This window comes from Pistacia vera, unplaced genomic scaffold, assembly GCF_008641045.1.
Source record: "Pistacia vera cultivar Batoury unplaced genomic scaffold, PisVer_v2 Contig623, whole genome shotgun sequence".
NCBI classification, from domain to species: domain Eukaryota; kingdom Viridiplantae; phylum Streptophyta; class Magnoliopsida; order Sapindales; family Anacardiaceae; genus Pistacia; species Pistacia vera.
The window spans coordinates 485,779-509,469 of NW_022196472.1; the positions used below are offsets into that span (position 1 = coordinate 485,779).

General features: G+C 37.0%; 1 pseudogene; it reads left to right on the forward strand.

Moving 5' to 3' along the window:
- The first annotated feature begins 6,019 nt into the window (after positions 1–6,019).
- On the forward strand, positions 6,020–18,702 carry LOC116111016 (annotated as a pseudogene).
- The last annotated feature ends 4,989 nt before the right edge of the window (positions 18,703–23,691 follow it).

Here is a 23,691-nt window from a genome sequence, read left to right on the forward strand (position 1 = left end):
GAACCATCCATATGCATTAATTGTGCATTGAGAAATGACTTAAGAAAGAGTAGAAAACTTTGTGTAGGCACTTGCTCTATGAGTAGAGAACTTTGTGAATGCAATTACTCTAAGGGTAGAGAGAATGAGAAGTGCTATGAGAAGAGCATGAGAAACGGGTTGATGCTTTGTGATCGTCACCCGATAGCTATTAGAAACGGGTTGATGCTTTGTGATCGTCACCCGATAGCTATTAGAAACGGGTTGATGCTTTGTGATCGTCACCCGATAGCTACTAGAAACGGGTTGATGCTTTATGATCGTCACCCGATAGTTATTAGAAACGGGTCGATGCTTTGTGATCGTCACCCGTAGCTATTAGAAACGGGTTATGCTTTGTGATCGTCACCCGATAGTTATTAGAAATGGGTGATGCTTGTGATCACCACCCGAAAAGTCATGAGAAAACGGGTAGGTGCTTTGTGATCTCCACCTGATAGTTATGGAAACCGGATAGGTGCTTTGTGATCCCCACTTGGTAGTCATTAAGAGCAGGTTGGTGCTGTGTGAACTCCACCCGACAGTCATGAAGAGTGTGATGGCGCTATGTGAACGCCATCCGACCGTACCTCCGTTAAGATGAGATCATGACGTTTGTAGAAAACAATAGAAAGAAAGTGTGAGGAAGAATTAGAGAAATACTTACGGGGATAGATAGATGGAGGGTTTACTTACTGAGATTTTTTGTGCTGACCCCGTTATTTTCCTTTGTGGATGTAGGATCTAGGTATAATGGCGTCGAGAAGCGTCGGCAAGCGAGGAGCAATAGCTATACTGTTTCCCCTTTTTGTTGTCTCTTTTAAATGGCATTTTGTAAATAATGCTCCTTGTGTATAAAAGACTTAGTACATATAATAAAAAGAAAGTTTTGGGCCCATTTTCTATTATTATTATGCATGCATTGTACTAGTTTACAGCAATTGTTACATTATTAAACAATGCTCTCACTATTTTCCTCAAGTCAATCGCCCACTATTAACTTGGGAAAGCCCTTGGCTTTCCTAGTGGACTAGATCCCATCTGGCCCATTTCAAACCTTTGCTTTGCGAACAAGCCAAAATGGGTTGATTAGGTAGGCTAACAAACTTAATCCACACCAGTTGATAGCTCTTACTATTAACCCTCAAATGTGAAGAAGCCAACAAGTCAATCACACAATCCATGGCCCCACCATCGTCCTCAAGTGTGATTCTTAGTATCAGTACAGTGGACACTACATGACACCACGTACACACAATATGTGTACTTCTCAACTATGCCTATGACACATTTATCAACCTTCGCTTTGGCGAACAAGCAAAACCGTCATTTTAAGTCGACCCATCACCATTAAGAAAACTCCAATGAATTTAACCTCCCACTGGTAGAAGTGTACCCTTCGCTTTGGCGAACAGGTTTCGACGAACCAGTGGTTTTGTAACCATGGTGATGGAAGGCATACGTACTTAATACACTTTAATTGAGGGGTTTTTATTTAGAGTCTCAGCAGATTATTATCTTTGTTATGAATGACATTTTTCAGCATGTCATTGAACATTCAACCTTAGCATGCATTCTAAACAAAATATTAAACGTTTTGGTACATGACCAACTAAAACTGATTTCCTTGAGCCTAGAGGAATCGGTAAATCACCTAGGGGTCCTGTATAAATATCTTGAGTCTTTAAGTACGATTGTAATAACTACTTCATCTAGGTTACTCAATAAATACATAAAGTAAAATGCATTTATATTAGCAAAAGTAAATGGGCCCGAAATTTTCTTTAATACATATAATCATTCTTTTACAAAGTAAGGTATCATTTGTAAAAGTTATCAAAAACAGTGGACAGTGTAGCTATTGCTCCTCGCTTGCCAACGCCCATCCGACCGCGTCCTCACCTAGATCCTGCAAACACAAGATAAACAACGGGGTGAGCACAAAATAATGCTCAGTAAATAATCCTCTACTCTTCTATCCCCGTAACTCTTTCTCTTAATTCTTTCCTTCACACTCTTCTCCTATCATTTATTTTCTTTCTGTTCTCTCTTCACATAGCTCTCTTTTCTATTAACTTTCTATTGTATGTCACAGCCTCATCTTACCGAGGCACGACTGAGTGGGAGTCACAAAGCACCCACCCACCTTTGTGACTTCTACTCATTTTGTTCGTCTCTGCTTTCTCATATTTCTCATTCTTTCTCACTTGAATGTCCCGGCCTCATCTTACCAAAGGCCGCCGGCCGGGTGGAGTTCACAAAGCACCAACCCACTCTTCGTGACTTCCAGGTGGAGTTCACAAAGCACCAACCCATTCTTAGATTTTTCTCATTCTCTTTACTTTTAGAGTAGCTCATTCACAAAGTTCTCTACTCTTTCTCAAACTACTTCTGAATGCACAATTAATGCATAAGGATGGTTCATGCTTAAAGTTTCTTATAACTTCCCTTGTACCCGGAAGTGATGAATCCTCTATTGATCCACCATAGTCTTGATACACTCCTTGATGCAGCCAATCATTACCATATTGACAGCTCTGAATAGAACTGCGTTGGGCTAGTGTCAAACTACACCAATCGGTGCACAAGGCGCTCTGGTGATCTCAAGTCTAAGGATCACATGCACCACCATTCGTTAGAGGATTTGTTCCATAGATACTGGGGTTACCATCCATATGGAATCCTCTGGTGGGTTAGTCAAGTGAACTTGCCTACAGCAAGCACCCATGTGTTGGATCAGGTTGTCACCAAACAACCTTGACAAGTGAGATCAATCACTGCCTTTTGACAAGGTAATTCAACACTATGATAGCCTTACCGTATTATCTGTGCCCTTACTTCAGAATAATACTTGGGCTATGGACGTTTCTAGAATGACCACCATATGTGCTCATAGGGTTCTTACTATCATGATTTGAAGCACTTGATACCCTCGTCACGGTTCTACCATTCTAAGGACATATATCAATACATACAATGATAATTTACGCAATATAGAATACAATCTCTTTTATTGATTAATGAACATTATTACAAAGAGTCAATTCTACAATAATTGATTGGCTCTAGGGCACCTACTCTAACAAACTCTCACTTGTATTATAGCCAATCATTCATGTATTTAACTTTATGTTCATTCTTGCTTGTTTCTTCAAATCTTGGTGTCTCTTCTTGCTCTTTCAGGTTACAAATAGTTTTATTAGTTTGAACTTGATGCCTTTTGAGTTTGCTTTTAGTATCTGCATCAACTATTATAGCTTTGGTTTATCTGCCTCTCTTCAGTGCTTTCATTTTTGTAGCAATGCAATGTTTTGTAACATTTACGAGTTATTATTTTGTTGCAAGTGTATGTAACATCTCAGGTTTTAAGTGTTACAATTTAGCTTTCTGGCTAAGGTGTTTGTGTTCTTACTTTCTTAGGAATATAATTTGTTTTAGAGATTTTGCTCTTCCCAACTTTGGATATTAACTTTTATTTTAGAAACTTGAGATATTGCTGATGTTGAATACATTTTTTTTTTTTTTTTTTTTTGTGGGTGTGGAGTGGAATATTTTTACATATCAAGAGTAGATTTTTGGTTTCAATTATGTTTATGAGGAGCAAGCGGTAACTTCACATGCTATGTGTGTGATGCAGCTTATATCTGATTATCTATCTTGGTCCTAGTCACTTCACTTTGCCCATCTCTTGGTTTTATCTATCTGGTCCATGTGAGTTAAATGTTAAAACAACAATTTGAGATAATTTTGTTTCAACGGTGAAGAATTAGGCAAGGCTCCTTGTATTCAGCGGGGGAACTCTTTTTTTCTGAACTAACATCTCGACCTCATAGTATTCTACAAAGATGGATTCATCGACTTCTAAAGATGGTACAAGAAGGCTTCCGGCTACGATAGCCTTAGCTACCTTAGATGTTGAACTTCAACAAAGCCATAGATAAGGACCATTAACATCAATGCATTTAACTACCTCAGGAAGATCCCAATAATACAGTGATCCAAGCATGCATTCAATCCTGAATTGAAGGTCTATCACATGACTAACAATATGTCTGAATCTTGGAATGCTTGGCTCAATGAATCCAAGACCTTACCAATTTTGAGCATGCTTGAGATGATAGGGACCATGATTATGCAAAGGATTGATGATAGAAGAGTTGAGGCTGAAAAATGGAACACTTTGATACCTCATAGTTCTCTGGTTTCATTCCACATTTTGCTTCAAAAATATTTAAATAAATCCAAGAAATTTATTTAAATAGTTCAAACAATTTTACGTTTATATTATTTTTTCTGATTTTATTTCATCATACAAGAAGAGTTTTAAGAAATAAGAACGATCAATTTAGGATTATGGTTGAGACTAAACAAGGAGAGTGCAGTGGGACAAATTTTAGTACAGTCTCGTTCTCCCAAAAGAAGAGCCAAACATAAGAAGAGGACTAAAATTAAAAAAGATTATGGTTGTGCTCAAGAACTTAGTTAGTAAATTCGCGTTTTATACGCGAATTATACGGCTAGCCGTATAATTCCCGTATAAAACGCGAATTCACGTATTTTATTAGGGCTGCCGTATAATTCGCGAATTATATACGAATTATTACCGAATTTTTGCAGACAAAAAATTAATTAAATGATAAGGCAAAACGACGTCGTTTTGGTGGGGTTTGACTAAAATTAAAGAAAATCTTCTTCTCCTCTTCCTAGGTTCTCTCTTCCACAGTCTTCATCTCTTCTTCAAATCTTCAACAATTCAACTCTTTTTTCTTCATCTCCTGACTCTTTGAGTCTTGATCTCTTCTTCTCTTCTCTTTTTAAATTTTAACTCTCTTCTCCAAGCTTTAAGTCCAAGACTTCAACTCTTCAAGCCTCAAGCTACACACTTCTTCTCTTCTCTTTTTAACTCTCTTTGAATCTTGTATGTTGGTGATTTGTTTGTGTTTGTGCTGGTGTGTGAGTAGTAGTAATAGGGGCTGGTGGATTGATGGATTTGTTATGTTGGTGGATTGATAGATTTGTTTGAAACATGTTTGATGAAATGCTTGTGAGAGTTATATTTGGTATCTGTTTTAACATAATATTTCATTTAGTTCTGTTGTTTTGTGTTGTATGGGTCAAAATGAAAAGACTAAAGATCATCTATGAAAGCAAAAGGTAAAGGCAAAACTGCAAAAGAAAAGCATGAATTCATAAAAATAATATTGTCGGGCTTGGATTTGGAATTGGCAGATACTTAAAGAAGAAGAAAAAAACAACAAACCATCAGTTTACAACCAACGCCAACTGCAAATTGTAAACCCATGTGCACTTTGTCATGTTTTTAGATTTCATAACACTATTATTATTTGACCTTTGAATGTACTGTCCAATTAAATTCAGAAAATAAAACAACTATACTAATTGGAATCCAAACTTTGTATGCGTAGCTATAAAATTAAGGATAAAAATACTAGTCTTAGTTATTGTTCAAATATACTTTAAATTAAAAGGAAAATAAATTGTAGGGTCGACCACAATGGATTATTTAAATGGGGATGTTTTGAAAAGTGCTAAAACCAAGATTGCTATTGCCGTATTTTTCAAAACGTATTATTGACAATGTGTCGTATTAAACCCGTATATATCCGAATCGTATTTTTTCCGTATCCGAATTTTATGACCGAATTTTTACAAACGTATTTTTCACCATTTGCCGTATCATACCCGTAAAATTCCCGTACCCTTTTTTTGCCGTACCCGTATTTACTAACTAGGCTCAAGAAAGAGTCCAAAATATCATGGAATATATTAATTTTTAAATTCTTTTTAATATTCTTAGTGTTAATAAATGCTTCTTTTTCATTAATTTTTAATTTTTTAATTACAAATTTAAATTTACGTTAAAATGAATTAAATAATTTCAATAAATACTTATTAAAAATTTATTACAAAAACTAAAAATAAATTAATAATTTCCATGATGGAATATTTGGAAATTCCACAACTCAGTATATGTAGCCTGATGGCATATGTAATGAAAAACCTCTTGGTGTTTGAGCAAAGTCAGTGTGATGATAATCTCTTATGTGACTATGTTCTCGTAATGAATTATCTTGTTAACACTCCCAAGGATGTGAAATTGCTTGTTTGCAAAGAAATTATTGAAAATCTACTTGGGGATAGTGAAATGAGTGTCAACTCTTTTTTCATAAACTTGTGGAACAGGCTACTTTTGACTCTTATTATTTCCAGTTTTCTTCTCTTGTTGAAGATCTGAATGCTTATTGCAATAGACCTTGGAACAAGTGGAAGGGAATTTGAAACAAGATATTTTGAGAACTCCATGGACTGCCATTTCTGCAATTTTTGCTGTCATTCTTCCCCTACTTGTATTCACTTTAATACAGGCTGCATTTGTGTCCTACAGAAAGCATATATAGATTTCTATCATTTATTGATACCAAATTGTTGAAAGAGTTATTCCTATGGCATAAGTTTTCTTTTATGATCTATAATACAGGTTTTGGTTGAGAAGAGATTTAAGAATACTATATACTCTCCTTCTTCCCGGGAATTTTATTAATTGCTTTAGTCTTTAGGATATTTACCTTTAGTTTAGATATAGATCTATTTCCTTGTGTTGGGGTCAATTTAAGAATATTAATGCTTTATTCTTAAGCATCTTCTTCAAGAATTTCATTTAAATTCTATGTAAGTTGAATCATTTGTTTGCTGGGACTTTAAGTAATTAGAGTTATTGTAGCTTCAATCATTAGACTCACTCAGCTGTTATATTTGGTATGAATGTAACGCAACAACATAAATTCTTAAGGTTGGATGTGCAGCTTGAAATTGTAATTATGCAAATACTCTCTCTTATATATATGTTTATTTTATTAATTGAAACAATTATCACATACTGTTAAGATTACAGTATTTGTTCATTTTCCTCTGCCGGGATTTTCACTTTCTTGCCTTTCAAACTTTAATAAGATTGTGCGCATGTACATACATAAATTTCATTTTCATTTATGTTTTTATTTCTTGTAAGACATGAATTTTATTTATCATTCCTTTTCATCTTATAATAGGAATGTGTTAAATCAGATATAGAGCATAAGAAATATTAAAAGGTCTATACCACTATGCAATGAATTTTCCATCCCTACATTATATGAAATATAGTGTTTATGGTTAAGTCCTTGACACCCATGAGCGCCTAGCCGAATAGTTGATATGGTTTGTTCCCATGAGATTTGGGGATTGAGCCTCCTCACGGTCACTTAAATGGCCAAAGACCATTGTTTCTCACTTCCCAAATATTGTAGTGTTTGGCGGGACTCCACTTTGAAGCCGAGATTAAGAAGCAAAATTAAATCATTATTTTAGCTTTTCATGATTTATCCAAATTACGAAGCAATAAGAAAACAGGCATAATTTGAGTGTGCTTATTATGGCTAATCACTGTGTGTTTCTTTCATGCCACCATTTTCTTCTCCAAGGCAATTAATATTTACTACTGGCCAGTAACATTAGCACATCCATCTAGGTGCAACTGCATTTTTCAAATGAGAACCCATTAATATAATAAAAGACTCCACCTCTTCGCGTCTCATGATTCTTTGACCACCTTTTGGTGATCTCCGTTGCTCTCTCTCAGTATAATCTAATTAACTACTCTTTTAAGTTTCAATTCATTGTCTCTGCTGCGAAACACGTTGCCGTACATTATGGATTTTTCCTAGTAGAGGTTGAAGAAAAAAAAGGCGGAGGCACACCTTTATAGAATTATAAAGGTTGGTCCTCTCAATCTTTGTTTTGTTACTACTAAACTTATTGATTATAGTTAATATCGACACCTAGTTGAGCATATCTTCTTAGTAGTTATATGATATCTCTAGGTTGCACGAGATGAGGACCTTGTGGAACAAATTGGAAGGCATATATATTTTGATCTTGTGGATCATGACAAAGTCAGGAGTTTCCGTATTCAAAAGCAGATACATTTTTACTGCTTCAAGGTACCATCTTTTTGGAGTATCTAATGTGTTTCTACTAGCAATTGTGATGTTTTCATTTCGGTGAATTTACACACCTCCATCTCTGCCTCTCTCACTCTCTATATGTTGCATTAGTGTGGTTTTTCAATGTATTGAATCAGTGACTTGATGTGATGGATGGTGTGTGCAGCAAGAGGTTGCTAAAGAGTTTGGTATTCTAGTGTAACTTTAGCAGTTTTGGCTGTGGGCAAAGCGCCAGAACCACACATACCGCACTAATCGGCCGTTGACAACTTTAGAGGAAACACAAACTGTAAGTAGTTCTGCTTGCTATTACTACCCTATAGTTAATGTTTTAAGAGTTTTGTGGTAGGTTTGTTTAGTTTCGGGCAACGCCAAATTTGTTCAAGGGACTCCTTGTGATGTAATTATAACAAACATTCTTCTTTTGGGCCATTGCTAACAACCAAGCTACGGACACCGAAAATTTTGCACCGAAAATGTGTACCGGCCTACGTGTACCCCTGACTCACACCACGCCTGATTTTTCTATAATTATTTTTCTAGTGAACGCTCATCCATCAAATATGGATGGCCGTTCACTCACATGGACTCCCGTCCATATTATATGGACGCGGGTCCATTTACTACGGATGGGCGTCCCCATTTAAAGGACGCCCGTCCACAAGTAAAATGAAATAAATTTTTTTTATAAAAATTAGGGACGGCCATTCATCTGTTATGGACGGCCGTCCCTTCATTTTGGACGGGCGCTCGCAAACAAGGGATGCTCGTCCTTAACCAAAATATGAAAATTAAAAAAAAAAAAACTTTGGGGACGGCCGTCCATAAATTTTGGACGACCGTCCCTTACATTTGGACGGGCGTCCATTCCTCATCTCCTCTCTTCTTCTTCGTCTTTGTTTTATGAGACAGACACATGTACTTATAAATTTATCAATAAAGAAAATTCAAAAATGATAATCTAAATGCTATAGTACAGTGGAAATGCTATAGTTGTGGGGTAACTGCTAATTTTGAAGGACGGTTTTGGATGGTGTTAGAGTATGATGGGTTGCATTTGTTGTAAACCCTCTACTATTGAAGATAGTAAAGAGAGTCCAAGAGAGCGCCTGTCGAGCAAGGTCTCATCTGACTTAAGAGTATCAAGGGCAACTTCCTCAAGGAGAGAGGACGCATATCGGGTGAAAGATCGATATGATAGTAATGATGGGAGAATAATGTTGATTGATAAGCAGGTTAATGGGTCTGTTCGATTGCATGGTGAGAATGTTCGAATGCGAAAGAGGGAGAAAATGGAATATGTTTGCTCAACATCATCCAGGGATGGGTAATATTCCCAAAGCTACAGAAGGTGAGCAGGTGGCAGCAGGGTGGCGGCCGGCCTGGTTGGCCACAGTGGCTGGAGAGGCGATCAGGGGATGGGTGATTCTTTTGAGAAGCTGCACAAGTAAGCTTCTTCTTCTTTGATCCATTAATAGCTTCTTCTTTTTTTTTTTTTTTAATTATGGACGGGCATCCATTCCTAACGGACGCCTGTCCAAATGTTTTTTTTTATATTTTCTTTTTTTAGAAGTATGGACGGGCGTCCATTAGGAATGGACGCCCGTCCAAAATTTATGGACAGCCGTCCCCAAAGTTTTTATTTTTTTTATTTTCATATTTTGGTTAAGGACGGCCGTCCAAAATTTATAAACGGCCTTCCCTAATTTTTATTAAAAAAATTTATTTCATTTTATTTATGGACGGGCGTCCTTTAAATGGGGATGCCCGTCTGTAGTAAATGGACCCCCATCCATATAATATGGACGGGAGTCCATGTGAGTGAACGGCCGTCCATATTTGATGGACGGCTGTTCACTAGAAAAATAATTATAGAAAAATCAGGCGTGGTGTGAGTCAGGGGTACACGTAGGCCGGTACACATTTTCGGTTCAAAATTTTCGGTGTCCGTAGCTTTGTTGCATTGCTAATATGTTGCTTGCAATTGCCTATATTAGGCAAATATGTAATCCTGTATGATTTGTAATTTCCTCGTGAATTAATATCCATATTTTTACTTGGAAGAACCAGTGAATTGTTCTGATCATCGTTCTTCATTTATTTAGGATTATGATTTTGATCATTTGTTTCAGTGTATGTGCTAATTCCCATCCACTGTATTTCTTTTCTGCTCTTGTTAATGGTACAACACTTTGTGGTAATTGTCACAAATCTATAGTTTTTATGTTTTAGGTTTTCTATATGAAAATATACATTTCAATTTTGCTATGCATTTGTTATGAGATAATTGATGTTGCTTATCTCCAGCATTATGTTTTATTTCTGCAATATTGTATCAAATTGTCATCAGCTTTGGCAATGTCTTCTTCCATTTTGTCGTTGGGGGGTCATTGTTGGAAATGGTTTTACTATATAAATTGGGCGCTTCTTTTAGTGGTTTTAGTGCCTGAGGATGTGAAGATACGCATTACCTAGTTTCAATTTTTTTTTATCTTGGTATTTTAGGTTGGGCAGCTAAGGGGGATATCAGATAAGGTTCATAATGGAGAGTTGAAGTTGTTCTTGGAAGTAGAGCATGGACTGGTAATCCTTTCCTTCCTATTTAGGCTTTCTAGTTTCTTCCATGAACTATCATCCTATTTCAAGTGATGTTATTAATGTTATTTCTATTACTTTTAAAGAAACACGGAAATTACATTGATAAAAAGTAGTGGATATATGTGGGCAGGTGTCCGCTAGCAGAATAGTAGCATCCCTCAGTGAGGCTACTAGTATAAAGTCGATATGCTGATTTCTATAGCTATCTGTACTGTTATGATAATACCAAAAATACCTGAAGCTAAATAGCCCTAAAAAACATTTAATTTAGAGTTGCTTACCAATCAAAATAAATGTTATTTATGTTTGTATTTTCTGTTTAGGATTTACAGCCTATTGCTCCACCTGACAAGACAGAGGAAGATATATTACTTTTTTTCAAGCTTTATGACCCTGAGAAAGAAGAGCTTCGGTACTTTGTTGTTTTTTATTGTATATTTGTGTCTGTGAGTGTATTTTTTTTCTTTTTCTTTTTCTCTTCCGGAATAACTCCATTTAATTTACAGATTGTTTTTCTTTGATAACAGCTATGTTGGAAGGCTTTTTGTGAAGAGTACCGGTAAGCTGATAGAATATTTGGCAAAACTAAATGAAATGGCTGGCTACGCTCCTGATAAAGAAATTGCACTCTATGAAGTTTGTTTCCTGTTGCTTATCTTTCATGAGAAGTCTTAAATGGATGGTGTCGAACTCAAGCTGAGTAGTTTAAGAATTTCTTAGTCCATTACTTTATTAGTAAAGCTGCAAAAAGGATACGCTTAATGTTGGGGTTTGGCTCTTCAATTGTTGAGACTAAGGAGTGGATTGCTATTGTATTTCAAACTTATTTTCTGTTTTACTTATTCAATAGCTAATGCAAAATGCATTTAATACTGTATTTTGGGAAAAAAAAAAAAGGATCCGAGCACTCATAATTTTCTCGAGAAAAAATGGTCTTAAATTTAAAAAAAAAAAAAAAAAGCAACTGCAGTGTTTTTTAAAATGATATATGTTAGGAGTAGTTAATCACACCGTTTTATGAAATTTAAAGTTTGGGTGTGCTAATAGTTTGTGGCCCCTTAGAGACTTATATTATTTCTTATTTTTTGGAGTTATGCCTGGACTTGAAGCCAATGTCATCGTTGCCTGTGAGCATAAAATTATGATAATTAGGTTCTCTTTGCCCTTGAGTGTGTAGGGTTCTTGCTGGTATGTGTGGAAAATCAGAGAGAGCTAAATATTTCTTGTGTATTGATAAGAAAATAATACATCAATATATAGGAAAACAAAGAACTAATCTAGGAAATGAATAATCTGATCTAATCTATGAAATGAATAATCTAACTTCCTATTTTACAGATTTTGTTCTTAATATATATTGATTACAATCCTAATATCCTAATATAGAATTATACACTTCAACACTCCCCCCCAAGCTTGCTACAGATAAAATCAATGCGTGGACCCCTGAGAGATTTAGTGAGGATGTCTGCTAACTGGTCGTTAGAACTGACATGACTAGTGGTAATACATCCAGATAGAACTTTTTCCCGAATAAAATGACAATCAATTTCTATGTGCTTAGTCCTCTCATGAAATACTAGATTAGAGGCAATATGGAGAGTAGCTTGATTATCACAGAGTAACTTCATTTGTGACACTTCTACAAATTTCAACTCTTGGATCAGTTGCTTTAACCAAATGAGCTCACAAGTAGCTAAGGCCATTGCACGATATTCAGCTTCTATGCTTGATCGGGCAGCAATAGCTTGCTTCTTACTTTTCCAAGACACCAGGTTTCCTCCACTAAGAACAAAAAAACCCGAAGTAGAACGTCTATTAGATAGAGACCCTGCTCAATCAGTATCAGAATATCCAACAATATGTGAATTACCCCTGTTCTCATATAACAAGCCTTTGCCTAGTGCACCTGTTATGCACCTTAAAATCTGAACAATTGCATCCCAATGACTATCACATGGAGACTGTAGGAACTGACTTACAACACTCACAGAAAAGGAAATATCAGGTCGTGTGATAGTGAGATAATTGAGTTTACCAACCAATCTTTGGTATCTTTTAGGATCAATAAGCGGCTCCCCCTGTCCAGGTGAGAGTTTTAAATTATGATCCATAGGAGAGTCTATTGGTCTGCAATCTGACATTTCCATTTCTTCAAGAATATCTAGTGCATACTTTCTCTGAGAGATAACAATACCAGATTTGGACTGAGCAACTTCTATAACAAGGAAGTATTTAAGAAGTCCTAAATCTTTTGTCTGAAAGTGTCTGAAGAAATGCGTCTTCAATTGTTCAATACCATCTTGATCACTCCCTGTAATGACAATATCATTAACATAGACAACCAGATAGATACATTGCCCTGGTGATGTATGTCTATAGAAGACAGAATGATTAGACTCGTACCGAATCATACCAAACTCTTGGATAACAGTACTGAATTGTCCAAACTAGGCACGAGGAGACTATTTCAACTCATACAGAAAAAGAAAAAGTTTACATACCAAGGAAGACTCCCCCTGAGCAACAAACCCAGGAGGTTGCTCCATATAAATATCTTCTTGAAGTTCACCATGAAGAAAGACATTCTTAATATCCAATTGATGTAGAGGCCAATGTTGAATAGAAGTCATTGCTAAGAATAAGCGAACATAAGACATCTTAGCAATCGGGGAAAAAGTATTAAAATAATCCATCCCATGTATCTAAGTGTAGCCCTTGGCAACTAATCGGGCTTTTAAGCGATCAACCTGACCATCAGGACTAACTTTGACTGTATAAATCCAGCGACACCTAACAGTCAAATGTCCTGGAGGTAATGGAACTAACTCTCGTGTGTGATTATGATGCAAAGCAGTCATCTCATCAACCATTGCCTGACGCCATCTAGGATTAAAGAATGCCTCATGAACATTTGAAGGGACTGAAACAGAAGAAAGTGTAGACACAAATGCATAATATGATTAAGATAAACGATGATAACTTAAAAAATTATAGATCGGATAAGGGTTGCAAGTAGATCGCATACCTTTACGAATGACAATGGGAAACTGATCATCAGGAGAGAGGACCAAGGCATTGGAGGAATTAGGACCAAGACTGCCATCGACAGGAGCCTCAAGGACACTAGTCGGATCAAGAGTAGTACCTATAAATGGAACAAGACTATGGTCTGTGATGGGAGACTCGATAGTAGAAGACTATGGGGCTATGACAGACTTAGTAAGATTGGTAATGGATGGCATGGGAAGGACCATGGTTATTGACTCACAATCTAAGGTAGATGAAGAAAAGAATGGGGACGACTCAAAAAATGTAACATCAGCAGAGAGAAAATAGCAATGTGTTGATGGAAAATAACAGTTACATCCTTTCTGAAGATGTGAATACCCTAAGAAAATACACTTTGTAGATTTAGTTGTCAGTTTGTCCAGACTAGGAGGGAAAACATGGACAAAACATGTGCACCCAAAGACACGAGGAGGGATAGGATACATCGATTGATTTGGAAATAAAATGGAATGAGATACCTTGTCATTGAGGACAGAAGAGGGCCTCTGATTGATTAAGAAACAGGCGGTCAAAACAGCGTCCACCCAAAAACGAAAAGGGACTTTATTATGTAAAAGTAGGGTACGAGTAGTTTCAATGAAATGTCTGTTTTTATGCTCAACAACCCTATTTTGTTGTGGGGTATAAGCACACGAGGACTGATGAACAATTCCCTGAGAAGACATGAATTTAGTAAAGGGATCAGAGAAATACTTGTGAGCATTATCACTGCGTAATACTCAAATAACAGAATTAAATTGAGCCTTAATTTCTGCACAAAAAGATTCAAAAATGGAAAATAACTCGAAACGAGTTTTCATTAGGAATAACCAAGTACAGCATGAGTAATCATTAATAAAGGTAACAAAGTACTAAAAACCTAAAACCAATGACACACTACAAGGTCCCCACACATCTGAATAAACTAACTCAAAAGGGGACTTAGCCCATTTATTAACACGCTTTGGAAAGGTGCTACGAGAATGTTTTCCAAGCTGACGTGACTCACAATTTAAAGATGATAAATTAGATAGACCAGGATGCATCTTTTTAAGCTTTACTAAATTAGGATGACCCAAACGATTATGAAGGAGTGCTGGAGATTCAGTGACAGTGTAGGCTATAAGTGGTAGATAGAGATGATAGAGGCCTTGTGACTCATGTCTTGTGCCAATCATCCGTCCCGTGCCTCGATCATGTATAACAACAGAATCAGTATCAAAAGATATAGAACAATTTAAAGAGCGGGTAAGTTTACTGACAAAGACAAGATTAAATGGACAATTGGGAATATCGAGAACAGATTATAAGTAGTTTGGCATGACCTACAGCTTTAACAACAGCTTTGGAGCCATTGGCTAAAGTAACGGATGGTAAAGATGTAACATTAGTTAAATGAGAAAGTAAGTGAGGGTTACCAGAAATGTGGTCAGAGGCACCCGAGTCAAGAACCCAAGGTCCAAGAGAAGAAGACTAAGTAAGGCATGCAACTAAATGGCCCGATTGAGCAATAGAGGCAATAGATGGAAAAGACTGCTTATTTGCTTGAAATTGGAGGTATTCTTCATAATCAGCCTCAGTGAGAGTTTATGATGGTTGAGTGTGTCCGTCAGAATAGTCAGGACGAATGTCAACTGAGCAACATTAGCGGTAAGAGTAGGGCGACCATGTAATTTGTAACATTTTTCCCTGGTATGGCCCCAATGATGATAGTAACTACACTTGGGTCGTTTGCTTAGACCACGGTCTCCCTGTTCTCCCCTATAAGTAGTTTGAGACTGAGAAGCCAGAGCAGAAGAGTCAATAACGGTAAAATTGGGGACAGTACTTGGGGATGAAACTCGAAGTAACCTAGCAAATACTTCATCAAGAGATGGCACAGTAGCGCTAGCTAAAATCTGATCTCATACAGGAGTGAGATCAAGACTAATAGTAGCAAGGGTTATAACCATGAAGAATTTATCTCGTTGTGCTAGATCTTCTACAACAGTTTTACCAGCGGGTAGGAGAAGATTGTACTCTGTCTTGAGGGAGGCCATCTTACCAAGAAAATTTGACATACTCATATCTTATTGTTTTAGATGAATGAGATTGGACACAACAGAATACAAGCGTTGAATATCATTGGTATACAATAGTTTAGCTTGACTCCGTATCTCATAACATGTGCAGTATGTTTTGTAAATGAGATGCAGATGAGCGTCAATTGACTGCCATAATAGATTACACAATAAAGCATTAGTTTTGATCCAGGAAGACTTATCTGATGTGATGTCAGTAGCCTTTGTGGTCAAGTGATCTTCCAAACCTTGACCCATACACCATAACTTGACACAGGCAGCCCAAGAAGAATAATTTGCACCCAATCAACTTATCAGGGTTGATTAGTGGAAGAGACAAGAAAGAAAAACCACCGGAAGTGGAGTTTGAGCTGGAAGTAACCATGATAACTAGCAAATCTAATCGGAAATCGAAATCAGACGTAACACAGAGTAAACAAACAGATTTGAGCAGAAGATCTGGCGAGGACAGCGGCAGAATCTGGTGAAGCTGTTGGAGTTTGACGTCGAAGGTAGTAAAACCTTAGTGGGTTTTGCTCGCCGTCGTCTTCTGAGCAAGTTGGTGCCGACAGTGAGAACTGACGCTTGTTAGAAAAGGAGTTGGATCTATCGGAAAGAAACATTGCACATGGAGGCATGTGCGACGGCTGATAACGTTGATCTTTGTTGGGTTTTGCAAGCGAGATAGAAACAATGAAACGTGTATGGTCAGATGAAGGTTTTGACCACTGGAGAGAGATGCTTAATCGTCGCCAGAAAAAAAAATTAAAATTTCTGACAACCTAGCTCTGATACCATGTGGAAAATCAGAGAGAGCTAAATATTTCTTGTGTATTGATCAGAAAATAATACATGAATATATAGGAAAACAAAGAACTAATCTAGGAAACAAATAATCTAATCTAGGAAATGAATAATCTAACTTCCTATTTTACAGATTTTGTTCTTAATATATATTGATTACAATCCTAATATCCTAATATAGAATTATACACTTCAACACTATGTTACTCGTCTTAAGACCACTTGTCTGTCTCTCCATGCTTTGGTTATTTGGAGTGACTGATTTATTAAGGGTTGACTTTTAATATTGTCCTTTAAAAGTGTGGACCATGAAGAGTTGAGTTGTCTTAGAGCTGAGATCTCCAATGACAGGATTTTGTGGTTTAAGTCCCTTTTAGAGGTTGTATGGAACGTTGGCTTATTTGATAATCAGTTAGCATGTCATATTTAAATTTGCATGGTTGTATGCATTATTTTGAGGATGGTAGCTTACTCATGTTTTGATATTCAGGAAATTAAGTTTGAGCCCAATGTGATGTGCGTACCCATTGAAAATGGATATACATTTCGACCTAGCATGGTAATGTTATGCATGACAGACATGGTGTGATTTTTTTTCCCTGTGATAATGTTTAACTCCGGCATTATCTTTGTTGCAGCTTCAAGATGGATATATTGTTTGCTTTCAAAAATCTCATACATTTGAAACTGTTGAACAATATCACTATCCAAATGTTCCTTCTTTTTTGGACTATGTGCATAATCAATAGGTACACCTCCATGTTTCCTATTGTATTTAGAAAACTAAGCTTTTCTTTGATAGTCATTTTGTTTTATTATTGGTTTACAATCTCCCTACATTTGTGATTTATCTCTTTGCTTTTTTTGTAGTGAACATCTTCCTTGTCATCCCTAAACATTGTGTTTATTGTTTTTATAATTAACTGGTAATCATCAACTCATCATTTAACTTTGCTAAATTTTGTATGATTTTATGTGGTAGGTGGGTTGTTCACTTCTGATCTCTTGAAAAGCCGAAAGAAGATGATTTTTGTCTAGAGATGTAAGGGCTTAATATTAGATGAAGTTGAATTCTGTAATTTTACTACAGATTTATCTTTGTTGATTGTGCATTATTTTATGTATATGTATATTACCGAGTAATTGTATCTGATGCTATTTATTTTGAATGTCAAGGTCAAATCTTTTTAAGTATGATGATGTTGTGGAAAGAGTAGCTCAGCAATTGAATTTGGATGATCCTTCCAAAATAAGGCTTACATCACATAGCTTTTTCTTTCAGCAACCCAAACCTCAACCTATTAAGTACCGTGGCATTGCTTGTTTAGCAGGTATGCTGGTTCAGTACAATCAGGTAGTAGTCGTGGTTCTAGTTAATGTGGGATGCTGAAATTTAATGGAAAAATTAATATTATGCTTTTTCTCATCATATTCTTGGACAAACTTCTGATATATTGTACTATGAAGTATTGGACATTCCTCTGCCAGAATTAAAAAGTCTGAAATTCCTCAAAGTAGCATTTCATCATGATATGAAGTATGAAGTGAGTATGCTGATCAATTTCTTAAGTTACTCTAAAATATTGTGTTTGTGCTTCACATTTTTACTTAAAATCAAAATTTCTAGAGTAGGTTGAGTTGTCTCATCCTGATGTAGAACTCCGGTTGCTAGAAGTTTTCTATCATAAGATTTACAAGGTCTGAAGTTTTCTATCATAAGATTTACAAAGTCCTATCTGTGCAAAGAGGTTTAAATTTCTACTTGATTCCTCTCAAAATGTTGAAGGAATTGAAAAAGAAACTCCTGTTGGAAGAAAGGGAGCTGAGGAGGCCACTAGTGAGGTCATCGTGTCTCTCACTAGGCTTGGGTCAAGTGGAACAGATAGGTTTGTAGAACATATTGGAGAATCCAGCTGCAGCTTTAGAGCTATCTAAAAGGCTCTGCTCTGCAGGAGTAAAAGATTCATCAGATGAGTTGATGGCATCTGTGCCTTCTGAAGTTTCTGTTGTTCGGGTTAATACTTAGTCCATTTTCTCATATTTATTCTCTTCTCTTTCAACTTTCAACTTTCCATTTCATATTCTCTTTTTCCCAGGACAAGGTAGTCTTGTATGCATTTTTGAAGATGTTAGTATTGAAAGTTGATACTTGGCTGGAAATGCAGTAGTTTAGTTGGTGTTTTTGAATGTTTGTTGGCGGCAAAACTAAAAGGCAATTAGTCGAGGGTCCATTTAATATGTTGTAAACTTTTTGCTTATTTTGTAATACCAGATATGTGCTCCAGATTATAAGGGATGTGCTGCATAGTTGTTGATTAGTTGGTATTAAGTTTGTGGCTTTAGATTAAATCATGTTATTATATGTTTGCAAAGTAGGTGTAAAATAGTGTAACACTTTACTTTATTAGCTGTAATGAAGACGTGTTTTGTAGTGCACAAAAACACTGAACTTTCTTATTCAAATTGAGCTCTCTTTCTTTTCTTTGTTATCTCCGGTGCACAAACATTAACATGGTATTAGAGCTATGTTGATTCCAACCAAAATCTGAACATCTCTTCTCCAAACAACTCATCCAACTCTCCGGGAAACAGCTTTGCATCAGACCTGTTTTTTCTTGAACAAATGACCACTCCAACAGCTTCCTTTCTATCTCCTGTGTTCAATGGTGAACACTACCATATATGGTCCATCAAAATGAAGGCTTACCTGAGGGGCCAAGGACTCTGGCAGTATGTAGAGGAAGAGAGACAACCCCCTCAGTTGGGACCAAACCCACTCTCAACCAAATTCGAATGCATGAAGAGGAAGCTTCAAAGGCTCCAAAAGCCTTGTCTCACATTCACTCAGCTGTCACAGACCTTGTTTTCACAAGGATTATGGCATGCGAAATAGCCAAGAAATCATCGGACAGATTAAGGGAAAAGTTCGTGGGAAGTCACACTACAAAAAACATGCAGGTTCTAAATTTGAGAAGGGAGTTTGAAACCTTGAGAATGCAGGAGGCTAAGAAAGTGAAAGAATATGTTGATAAGCTGATGAACATTGTCAACAAAATCAGATTACTTGGTATGGAGATATCAGACAGCAGGATTGTAGAGAAGGTAATTGTGAGCCTGCCGGGAAGGTTTGAAGCTAAGATCTCATCCTTGGTGGACTCAAAGGACCTGACTCAAATCACATTGACTGAGCTGGTCCATGCTTTGCAGGCACAAGAAAAAAGAAGGCTCCTAAGGCTTGAAGATGCAAATGAAGGGGCAATGTTAGCAACCCATAAGAGCAAGTCTGTACAAGGGAATTACAAAAAGTTTGGTGGAGAAAAGAAAGGAAAAGAAACGTCCAACAACCAATGGAACAAAGCTGGTGGGATAAGGAATTTTCTAGCTTGTTCTTATTACAAAAGGAAGGGACATGCAGAGCACAAATGCTGGTTCAGACCTGGTATACAGTGTAGGGCCTACAAACAATTTGGCCATGTTGAAAGAGTGTGCAAAAATAAGGGACAACAGTCCCAATAGCAAGCTCAAATAGCTGATGAACAACAACCAGGGCAAGAGACTGAGCAGCTGTTTGTGGCATCATCAAAGCTGATCCAAACGTGTGATGATACCTGGCTAATTGACAGTGGATGGACACATCACATGACACCAGATTTGAGTAGTTTTGTTAACACAAACCATTCTCATCGGTCAAAGATTAAAGTTGGAAATGGAGAATGCGTGGAAGCAAAAGGTAAAGGAGATGTTGCAATTCAAACTCCAAAAGGTACAAAACTAATCTCAAATGTACTTTATGCACCTAATATAAGTCAAAGCCTTTTAAGTGTGGGACAAATGTTGGAAAGGAACTATGAACTGCATTTTAAAAAACAATCCTGTATTATTCAAGACAATGAGGGAAATGAGATTTTGAGAGTGAAAATGATAGGGAAAAGCTTTCCAATTATGTGGAAAGTTACACCACACATAGCATGCAATGTTAAAGAGGATGAAACTGAAATATGGCACAAGAGATTAGGCCATGTGCATTATAGGAATCTAAGGCAAATGCAGTCAAAAAATTTAATCCAAAATCTGCCTAATTTAAAACAGCCGAGAGGTGTCTGTAAAGTGTGTCAACTAGGCAAGATGAGCAAGAAACCATTTCCAGTGAATCAAGCTTGGAGAGCTTCTAAAAAACTCCAGCTTGTTCACTCGGATGTATATGGCCCCATGCAAACCTTATCACTCAATGGGAGCAAGTACTTTGTATTGTTCATAGATGATTGGTCTAGGATGGGGTGGATTTACTTTCTAAGATAGAAAAGTGAGGTGGCTAGAACATTCAGAAAATTCAAACTAGAAGTGGAAAATTTGACAGGAAAATCCATTAAAACCTTGAGAAGTGATAATGGCACTGAATACACTTCTCAAGAGTTTGAAAAAATGTGCATAGAAGCTGGAATTAGACATCAATTCAGTAGCCCTTACACTCCACAGCAGAATGAAGTTTGTGAGAGGAGAAACAGGACAATTATGGAAATGGCAAGATGCTTAATGGCTGAGAAAAATCTTCCCAAACTCTTTTGGGCAGAAGCAGCAAACACAAGTGTCTATCTACTCAACAGAATTCCCACCAAAGCCTTGAGTAATCAAACTCCTTTTGAAGCCTGGACAGGAGTTAGACCTGTAGTGGATAAGCTGAAGATTTTTGGAAGCATATGCTATGTCCTGGTGCCATCTGCAAAGAGGACAAAGTTAGAGGATAAGGCTGTGACTGGAATATTTATTGGCTACAATAGCCAATCCAAAGCCTATAGGATTTACATTCCTGACTCAAGGAAAGTGGTGGTGTCCCGGGATGTTATAGTTGATGAGAGTGGAGTTTGGAACTGGGAAAATGGTAGAGCTGATATAGATACAAAACCTCAATTGAGTGAGGTTCAACCTGATCAAATTGAAGAAGATTCAGGGGAGGAATCAGATGAAGAAGTTGCTGTTAAGGGAACCAGAACTCTGGCTGATATGTATGACAGGTGTAACTTAGCTCAAATGGAACCTTCAAGTCATTTAGAGGTTGCACAATCAGAATCTTGGAGGAGTGCCATGAAGGAGGAGCTTCCAACGATTGAGAAAAATGAGACCTGGAAGTTGGTGGATAGACCAGAAAACAGAAGGTTTATTCAGGTGAAATGGATTTTCAGAAAAAAAACTGAATCCAGATGGGTCAATTCTTAAGCATAAGGCCAGGCTTGTAGTGAAGGGATTTGCTCAGCAATATGGAGTGGATTTCCTGGAAACATTTGCTCCTGTTGCTCGCCATGAAACCATCAGGCTGCTACTTGCAGTGGCTGCTCAATTCTCCTGGAAAATGTACCAAATGGATGTAAAATCAGCCTTCTTGAATGGTTGGTTAAATGAGGAAATATACATTGAACAACCTGAAGGGTATGTGATACAAGGAGAAGAAGAAAAGGTGTATTTGCTGAAGAAGGCCTTGTATGGCCTAAAACAGGCCCCAAGGGCTTGGTACAGCAGGATTAATGACCACCTGCTGAACCTGGATTTTGTTAGGAGTCCAAATGAATATACTCTATACATTAGAGAAGCTGAAGATGACTTGATGATTATTTCTTTGTATGTGGATGATCTTCTAGTAATTGGAAGCAATCAAACTCAAGTGGATGAATTCAAGAAATGCATGCAAAGTGAGTTTGAAATGACTAACTTGGGTGGAATGTCTTATTTTCTTGGAATGGGAATTGATCAAGATGTGGAAGGCATCTTTGTGAACCAAAGAAAGTATGCAAATGAAGTTTAAAAAAAATTTTGCATGGAGAATTGCAAACTAGTAAATCTGCCACTGGTTCCAAACTTGAAGCTATCAAAGGATGAGGATGGTGAGAAGGTTGATAAAGGATTGTACAGGAGTTTAATAGGGTGTCTGCTATATTTAACAACAACCAGACCAGATTTGATGTATGCAACCAGCCTGTTGTCCAGGTTTATGAGTCAACCAACTGAGATACACTTCAAAACAACAAAAAAGGTGCCGAGGTATGTAAAAGGAAATACTGATTTTGGGGTGTGGTTCAAGAGATCAGAGGACTTCAATTTAGTTAGCTATTCGGACAGTGATTGGGTTGGCTCAACAGATGATATGAGGAACACTTCAGGATTTGCATTCTTCTTGAATCATGGTCCTATCTGTTGGCTCTCTAGAAAGTAGGAAACCGTAGCTCAATCAACAGTTGAAGCAGAATATATATCTGCTGCTGCAGCTGTGAATCAAGCCATTTGGCTAAGGAAAATCCTTAACGATTTGAAGATGAAACAGAACAAGGCTACTGCTATCATGTGTGACAATCAATATGCAGTAGCTATGGCCAAGAATCTAGTGCAACATGGACGAACAAAACACATAAAAATAAAGTTCCATGTAGTGAGAGAGGCTGAGCAAAATGGTGAAGTGAAACTGATGCATTGTAATAGTGAATCTCAAGTGGCTGACATCATGACAAAGGTTGTCTCCAAAGCCAAGTTTGAAGAATTCAGATTCAGACTTGGTGTTTCTAGTCAACCATCAAGGAGGGGTGTTGAAAGTTGATACTTAGCTGGAAATGCAGCAGTTTAGTTGGTGTTTTTGAATGTGTGTTGGCGGCAAAACTGAAAGGCAATCAGCTAGGGGTCCATTTGATATGTTGTAAAGTTTTTCCCTATTTTGTAATACCAGATATGTGCTCCAGATTACAAGGGATGTGCTGCATAGTTGTTGACTAGTTGGCATTAAGTTTGTGGCTTTAGATTAAATCATGTTATTATATGTCTGCAAAGTAGGTGTAAAACAGTGTAACACTTTACTTTATTAGCTATAATGAAAACGTGTTTTGTAATGCAGAAAAACACTGAGCTTTCTTATTCAAATTGAGCTCTCTTTCTTTTTTTTGTTATCTCCGGTGTATAAACACTAACAGTTAAAGAGCAGAATGTCCAATCTGACCACTGAGGTTACCTTAAGTTCTAGTAAGTTAGCAGAAGCAGAGGCAAAGCTAAAGAGTTATGAATCATCTGAGGTGGATCATAACTTTAGAGTTGAATCCCTGGAGGTTGAACTGATCAAGAAGCAAGCAGAGAATGAGGTTTTGAAGAACTAAGCTATTGCTTCAGAGCAAAAAGCTTCT